We start from the raw sequence: 7,014 nt of genomic DNA, 5'->3' as shown, positions 1-7,014 counted from the left end.
TTCAGGGCTAGGGTCCCCACCTGCTGCACCTCAGCTCCAGTTTCCTTTTCACGGATCTGCTGGGCTCATCTCCCATCCAAACACTGTCCTGGTCGTTCCCCATCAGTGCTTGATTTTCGACGTGGCTAATTTCCTTATGAAAATTCTTATCCCGGTTTGTGTATGTAATGTGATTTCCTGTTACTGAAGTACATTCAAGGTGGTTGGTTTTCTTGTAGGTTCAAGAAGCCCCTTCCAGACCCAGGCATCCTCAAATGGTGCGCTCATCTTCACCTAATCCTGGGCATCTGTATTCCTAGCTTCCGCAGCCCCTCGCGGCAGGACACCATCTTCCTTTCCTTAAAGGCCTTTTCCTCTTGGAGCGAGCTCCTTGCTGATGGACAGACCTCCACCTGTGCAGATAAGCACAGCTTTGATCCGAGCTGCTTGGATGCACAAGACTTGGGAGGGTTTCCTCCTTGCACTCGGAGTGGAAATATCACAATAACAGTGTCTTAGAATCATAGAATAACAGAGTTGGAAGGGACCTCTGGAGGCCATCTAGTCCAACCCCCTGCCCAGAGCAGGACCAATCCCAACTAAATCATCCCAGCCAGGGCTTTGTCAAGCCTGACCTTAAAAACTTCTAAGGAAGGAGATTCCACCACCTCCCTAGGTAACGCATTCCAGTGTTTCACCACCCTCCTTCATTCGTATCATACAGTCCCAGGCCAAACCGTGAAGGCTCATTGAAAACAAATACACAGAGGGAGCAGAGAACAGATACCGGAACTTTTCTTTCATTGGGAAAGGTTGTTTGAGAAGGTTTGATGTGGAAAGATGGTTGGTTTGGGGGTATTTTATTTTGTTAATTTCAACGGGTTCAACACTCCTGTGCAGTTTGCACGCAGAGATGTGCAGAGATTTAACTGTATAAGCAACGGGTATTGTGGGTTAATTTGCTTAATAGCTTATTTATAGCTTTAAAATATAGCTAAGCAGGACAGATGTAGGATGTAACTCACCCTAATGCTAGTGTAAATCAGGAGTAACTCCACTGAAGTCAACTGGACCAAATACTCTGTTGGTGTAAATCAACTGAGCTCCAAGTTACTTATCCTGGTTTTACACAGCTGTGAGAGGAGATTCAGCCCCTACTCTTCGGGGAGGTATCTAAGGGGCAGGGAATGGCACTGGAATTTGATGTTCTGAGTTTTGGTGACTGAGTTGTATAAGAGCCCAGACCCAGGTCTCGCGTCATCCTGAGGAAGATGACTATTACCAATTGTTTTATTTTATACCGGGGAGCCCAGTGTCTTGTTAGAGTGAGCAAGAGTCAAAGTGACTAGAAACAAAAGTGAAACTGACCAGCCAAAGTTTGTCCTGGCTGAGGGAAATGCAAACCGGCAGAATAGAGAGAATCAAGAAGAAGTTTTGAACCTTCCAGTGACTTCCCACACTTGCGGGGGTAGTGGCTTTGGTGGGCTGCTCTTAAAGATCTGAATCCTGGGTCAGGATATTCCCCTCCAGTTGCACCCTGTGAAGCATGAATTGGAATCACTAACGCGAAGCTGTATTGAGAGCCCTTGCCATGCCTGCTACAAGAAATAAGTTCAGCGAGGCTGGGGAAATTGTAATGTCCCGGTGCTCTGCAGAATTTGTGTGTGTGTGTGTGTGTATGTATAGAATTTCCAGCCCAGATCCTCAACTGGTATCACCTGGCACAGCTCTATTGAAGTTAATGGAGTTATGCCGATTTAGGCCAGATCTTTAGCTTGTATAATGTATTTAAAGAGATGTAGCTGTGGGAAGAATACCTTTTGTATTATATTGTAGGTGAGGCCAAATGCTCAGGAAAAATAAATACTACTGTCTGACAAGTAGATGTGAGTACGAATATCTATTGTGAGTATAAATACTTAGCTTTTGTACAGCATTTTTCATCGGGTCTCAAAGCACCTGACAAATATACCCTTTTTTCTGACTGCAAATGGTTCATGAGGTTTAAGTGGAATGTAAGTATTAGACAGACTTTGTCCTGGCCCTTGGCATGAGGGTGAATTTCAATCTCTAGACACATCTGCCATTGACATCACCAGAAATTCTGCACAGAGGGCTTGATTTTATACCCATTGGAATTAATGAGAAAGTTCCTGTTAATTTCCAGGTGGGAGAGAGGAAGATGACCCTTTGTATATCAGCAGAGGTGTCACACTGATAGCTCACGCAACCGAGCTAAACAGTAAAGCTGGTTGGGAAGGTGCTTTGGATGGAAAATGCTGATTCGTTGACAACAAAACCTTTTGTGGAAACATCTTGGTTTTCATCAGAAGACTTCGCAGGTGCAGGGTGGGATTTCTAGTCAAAAGGAGAGACAGCAAGGCCCCAGGTCAGTTGATAGTCTGGGGGCGGGGGAGGGCACTCACCTGGATGTGGAAAACCCAGGTTGAAGTCCCCACTCCAAATCAAGCCACAGCAGGGCCTTGATCTTTCATCTTCCACCGAGCAGGTCAGAGCCTTCATCACTGGTCTATGCTGTAGCTAACTTTTTGCAAAGCGGAATTCTCGTTTTCCGGCCAGCCCTATTAAGTGGACTGATTCCCTAGAGCAGTGGTTCTCAACCCGTGACCCAGGGCTGCTTGCAGCCCAATCAGCACCCAGCTGCAGCCCATCTGACATCCTCAGGGTCATACAGGGTAGTATATATATGGTGTGGATGCGGCCCACATAACACAGAGAGAGCTGCCTTTGTGGCCCATAATGGCAAATAGGTTGAGAACCACTGCACTAGGGCAATCCCGCTGGGTCCTTCTTTTACTGCCTATAAATAGAAGCAGACAATATATAGCCCGATCTATGGATTGTGTACTAATTATATCGATAACAGCGAATTCTTAAGTAATTGCTCTGAGGGTTTTATTTTATTAAATCAGGCCCAGTTTTATTAAAATTACTGTTCCCTTGGGAACCCTGCTGTGCACAATTGTGACACTCACGCTTTAGGAACCCTTCAGTGTTTGTGATAACTCACTGATACATTTAGCAAAGTCACAAACACTCAAATCCTACAAGGTAGGTAGAGACAATACCGAATGTCCATCAGAACATCCATAAACTTGCACCATCCCTTGCAGACCAACCTGAAATGTTAGCCATTGTCTTCCTCCTCACCTTCCCCCTCATCACCAGTGGCCAGCATCCGGGTACCTCCCCAGGGCTACATCTCTGTCCTCCTGCCCACAGGCTGGGATACAACTTTTATTATACGTTATGCTGATGCCACTCTGTCTAATGCCTATTCAGTAGGGGTTTCTCCCCTCTTCCTTCCTTCCTCTCCCCTCCCCTACTAATGTTGGGGTGTCCTTCTCCTACAGGTTAGTGTATTAATGAGCTCACCTTTTCGTCAATTTGTTCCTCCCTTACACATTCTATTCCCAGGTTTCAGAGTAACAGCCGTGTTAGTCTGTATTCACAAAAAGAAAAGGAGTACTTGTGGCACCTTAGAGACTAACCAATTTATTTGCGCATAAGCTTTCGTGAGCTACAGCTCACTTCATCGGATGCATACTGTGGAAAATACAGAAGATGTTTTTATACACACAGACCATGCAAAAATGGGTGTTTATCACTACAAAAGGTTTTCTCTCCCCCCACCCCACTCTCCTGCTGGTAATAGCTTATCTAAAGTGATCACTCTCCTTACAATGTGTATGATAATCAAGGTGGGCCATTTCCAGTATGATTATCATACACCTTGATTATCATACACATTGTAAGGAGAGTGATCACTTTAGATAAGCTATTACCAGCAGGAGAGTGGGGTGGGGGGAGAGAGAACCTTTTGTAGTGATAAACACCCATTTTTGTATGGTCTGTGTGTATATAAATCTCCTCACTGTATTTTCCACTTTATGCATCTGATGAAGTGAGCTGTAGCTCACGAAAGCTTATGCTCAAATAAATTGGTTAGTCTCTAAGGTGCCACAAGTCCTCCTTTTCTTTATTCTGTTCCCAGTTCTCCAAAACTTAGGGGTGACTGTTGGGCCATTTATCTGTGCCAAAGTTCATAGGCTGCAAGCCTTGGGCTGACTGCTGAAGCCAGTGTCTGACAGGGGACAGGCCTGTAGGGTCGTTGCATTACTGCTGAATAAAATAAATGCTAAAGCTAGCTCTAGGGGCTACAGACAGAAGATGAAGTCCTATTGCAACCTGGCCTTGAGGCTGATTCTTGTCTTGCTGTGGGGGTTTCAGCTTGAAATTTCAGCTCTTTGTGTTTCTAACAAGCGGAAATAGTCTGAAGGCAACTGCTCAAATTCCACAGACTTGGGCATCCGTCAGCACTTCCGGCTCCAGCCAAAACTGTCATGTTACCGTAACGTGCGTTAATAGGCTGGTTTGCATGTGGAGACAATCTGCGGTGCGTGCCATTAAGGCTGATGCACTGGTTTGCTACACAGCAGTAAAGTTGCTCTCATGTCTTTGCGCATTTCCATCATCAAAATATAATAAGGCACGTGGTAGGTGTTCGCTCTCCAGTCAGTTTCACAAGCTGGGGCTCTCTCTCTCAGCTTGTGGATTTCTGACTGCGGGTATCGATCTGACTGCGTGTGCAATGTGAAGACAACAATGTCGCCTGGGTAATGGTTAGTTCATAATAGCGTCTCTTCAGTGTTAACACCAGATCTTCCCAGTAACGGATGTGAACCACTCGGGGCTGAAAGTGGGTCAGTTCTCAGCAGGCATTGCAGATTCCCCGTCGTTTAATTCGCTGCCAGTTCACTGCTCCAGCCAGGTTCTAACTCTTGGAGACCGCTGGCTTCCAGCTACCGCGTGTGGGAGCATCTTAGCATTCCCTTCTCACCGGCTCCCCTTGAACTCAGCAGCTTAAAAGCGCTGGTGCGTCTTACCCGGCACATTAGCTCACTGCATGAATTTCACTGCCATTGCTGCTGACATCAGTGATTACAAATAAGTGTTTACTACTTTGTGCAGTGTTGTTGTAGCCATGCTGGGCACAGGATAGTAGACTGACAAGGTGCGGGCGGTAATATCTTGGACCAAGTTCTGCTGGAGAGTCAAGCTTTCAAGCTAAACAGAGCTCCTCTTCGGGTAATAAACGATATTAGCTCCCCTTGTCGCTCTGTTTACTACTTTGACACTTCTGAGCCGTGCTGCTGAGAGCAAGGAGCTGGATATTACTGGACTTGTGGACTGCTCTGTGGGTGATGCACAAAGTCCCAGAGTTCAGGCAAGCATCCCTGTTCAGGAAAGAGAGCAAGCCTGGGCTTAATTTTAGGCATATGCTTTCAAATTGTGGATAGAGCTTAATCACATGCTTAGAGTTAAGCGTATGCATAAGTGCTTTCCTGAATCGGGGTCTACGTTGCAATTACTGAGCCAATCAGCTACTGCCCTGTGCTACCACTGAGGGCATGATCATCTACAAGAGCAGATGGTGGGTAAAACCTTATGGCTGCTGATGCTGTGAGAGAGGGCAGGCTGAGGTTATCAGCCCGGCATTTCCTAAACTGCCTCTCCCATCTCACTTGTGAGCTGATCGCATCCGAAGCAGAGCGGCTGAGTCACAAGCACGCAGGCCCTGCGATGCCATTCGTAGGGTCACTTGAGCAGACCCGTGCTGCAACTGGCCGGTCGGCCCACTCAGCTGGATAGCCAAGGCGCTGCTAATGGGGCAGATCTCAGCCGATGTGAATCAGCGTCTCTGCACTGATTCCAACACAGCGCTGTTGGTTCACCCACGCAAGATGTGGCCTGTTTGTGCAATGGAGAAATGTCCCCAGATTGGTTATTTGTAGCCAGAGCTTAATTTGTAATGGAAGAGGTGCCGGGGCTCAAGCAATTTCATAACTGATGTGGCAAGCCCCCAGGTGCCGGGGCTATGACCTGCCCAGCCCTGGCACTAATTAAGCACTGTTTAAAGCAGCTATACAGGATAAATGTTTGACCCTGGGGCCTGAAGTTTGACCCTGGGGTCTCATTTTCACCAAGGCCCCTTTATACCACTGGTGTAAATGGTGGATTCTATGTAACCTGAAGTCTTTAAACTATGATTTGAGGAGTTCAGTGATTCAGCCAGAGGTGATGGGAGTGGGTGGGTGAGCCTCTGTGGCCTGCAATGTGCAGGTCAAACTAGAATCACGATGGATTCTTCTGACTTTAAAGTCTATGACTCGGCCCGGCTGGGGAGGGCCGCGTTACAAGAGATGTGACTCCGAACAATGGCAGGCTGCGAGGCATTGTCTTGCAAGGACCAAATATTTTGGGGTTCCTCTGCACAGCTCAATGCCTCCAGCCCAGCACAGTCTCTACGGAGAGTGACACCGCCCCTGGGATTCTGCCCAATGAAGGGGCAGGTTAGCCGCGCTCCTTTGCAAGGGGCTGCAGCCATTCCCGGCACAAAGGCAGCCAGCGTGCTACAGTATCCTGGCTGCAGGGGTGAAAGTAGGCTAGTACGGGCCAGTACAGTGTACCGCTAAGAAGCTGGTACCGGCCCTTATGCAGCCGAGGTGAAAGAGCTGCCACGGTAGCACTTTAAACATCGCTGCCCCTTTTGCCCCCCCCCCCATTGGTGACCCTACCGGCAGGGCTGCAGATGGGGGGGAGGGGCAAAAGGGGCAGCTGTCCCGGGGCCGGTGATTTGAAAAGGCCCAGGGCTCCTGGCTGCTGCTAACTGCGGCAGCGGCCAGAGCCCCGGGGGGCGCAGTCCAGGCAGCGTGTGCCCCCGGACCAGTCAGTGTTTAATATCACTTTCATCCCTGCCCAGCTGAAGGAGATTCTGATTTACAGCTGCCTGGACTCCGAGCCTTTCATTGGCCTCACTGGCTTGCTAGCCTGTGGAGGGAGAGAACTTTGCTGCATGAGAGTCTACGCCTAAAATGCTGTATTCATACACTGCAACTTGCTCAAGGAAGTGGTTTTCTTTGACAAATTGTCACATGCTGCAAAAAGGGAATTTCAACTGCTCTTTAGATTAGTTGAAAAGATGCACTGCACTCCTCGTTAAAGTAACTGTTT

This window comes from Lepidochelys kempii, chromosome 24 (genome assembly GCF_965140265.1).
Source record: "Lepidochelys kempii isolate rLepKem1 chromosome 24, rLepKem1.hap2, whole genome shotgun sequence".
In the NCBI taxonomy this organism is placed as follows: Eukaryota; Metazoa; Chordata; order Testudines; family Cheloniidae; genus Lepidochelys; species Lepidochelys kempii.
The sequence above is the reverse complement of the archived record's forward strand: the minus strand, read 5'-3'. Positions refer to the sequence as shown.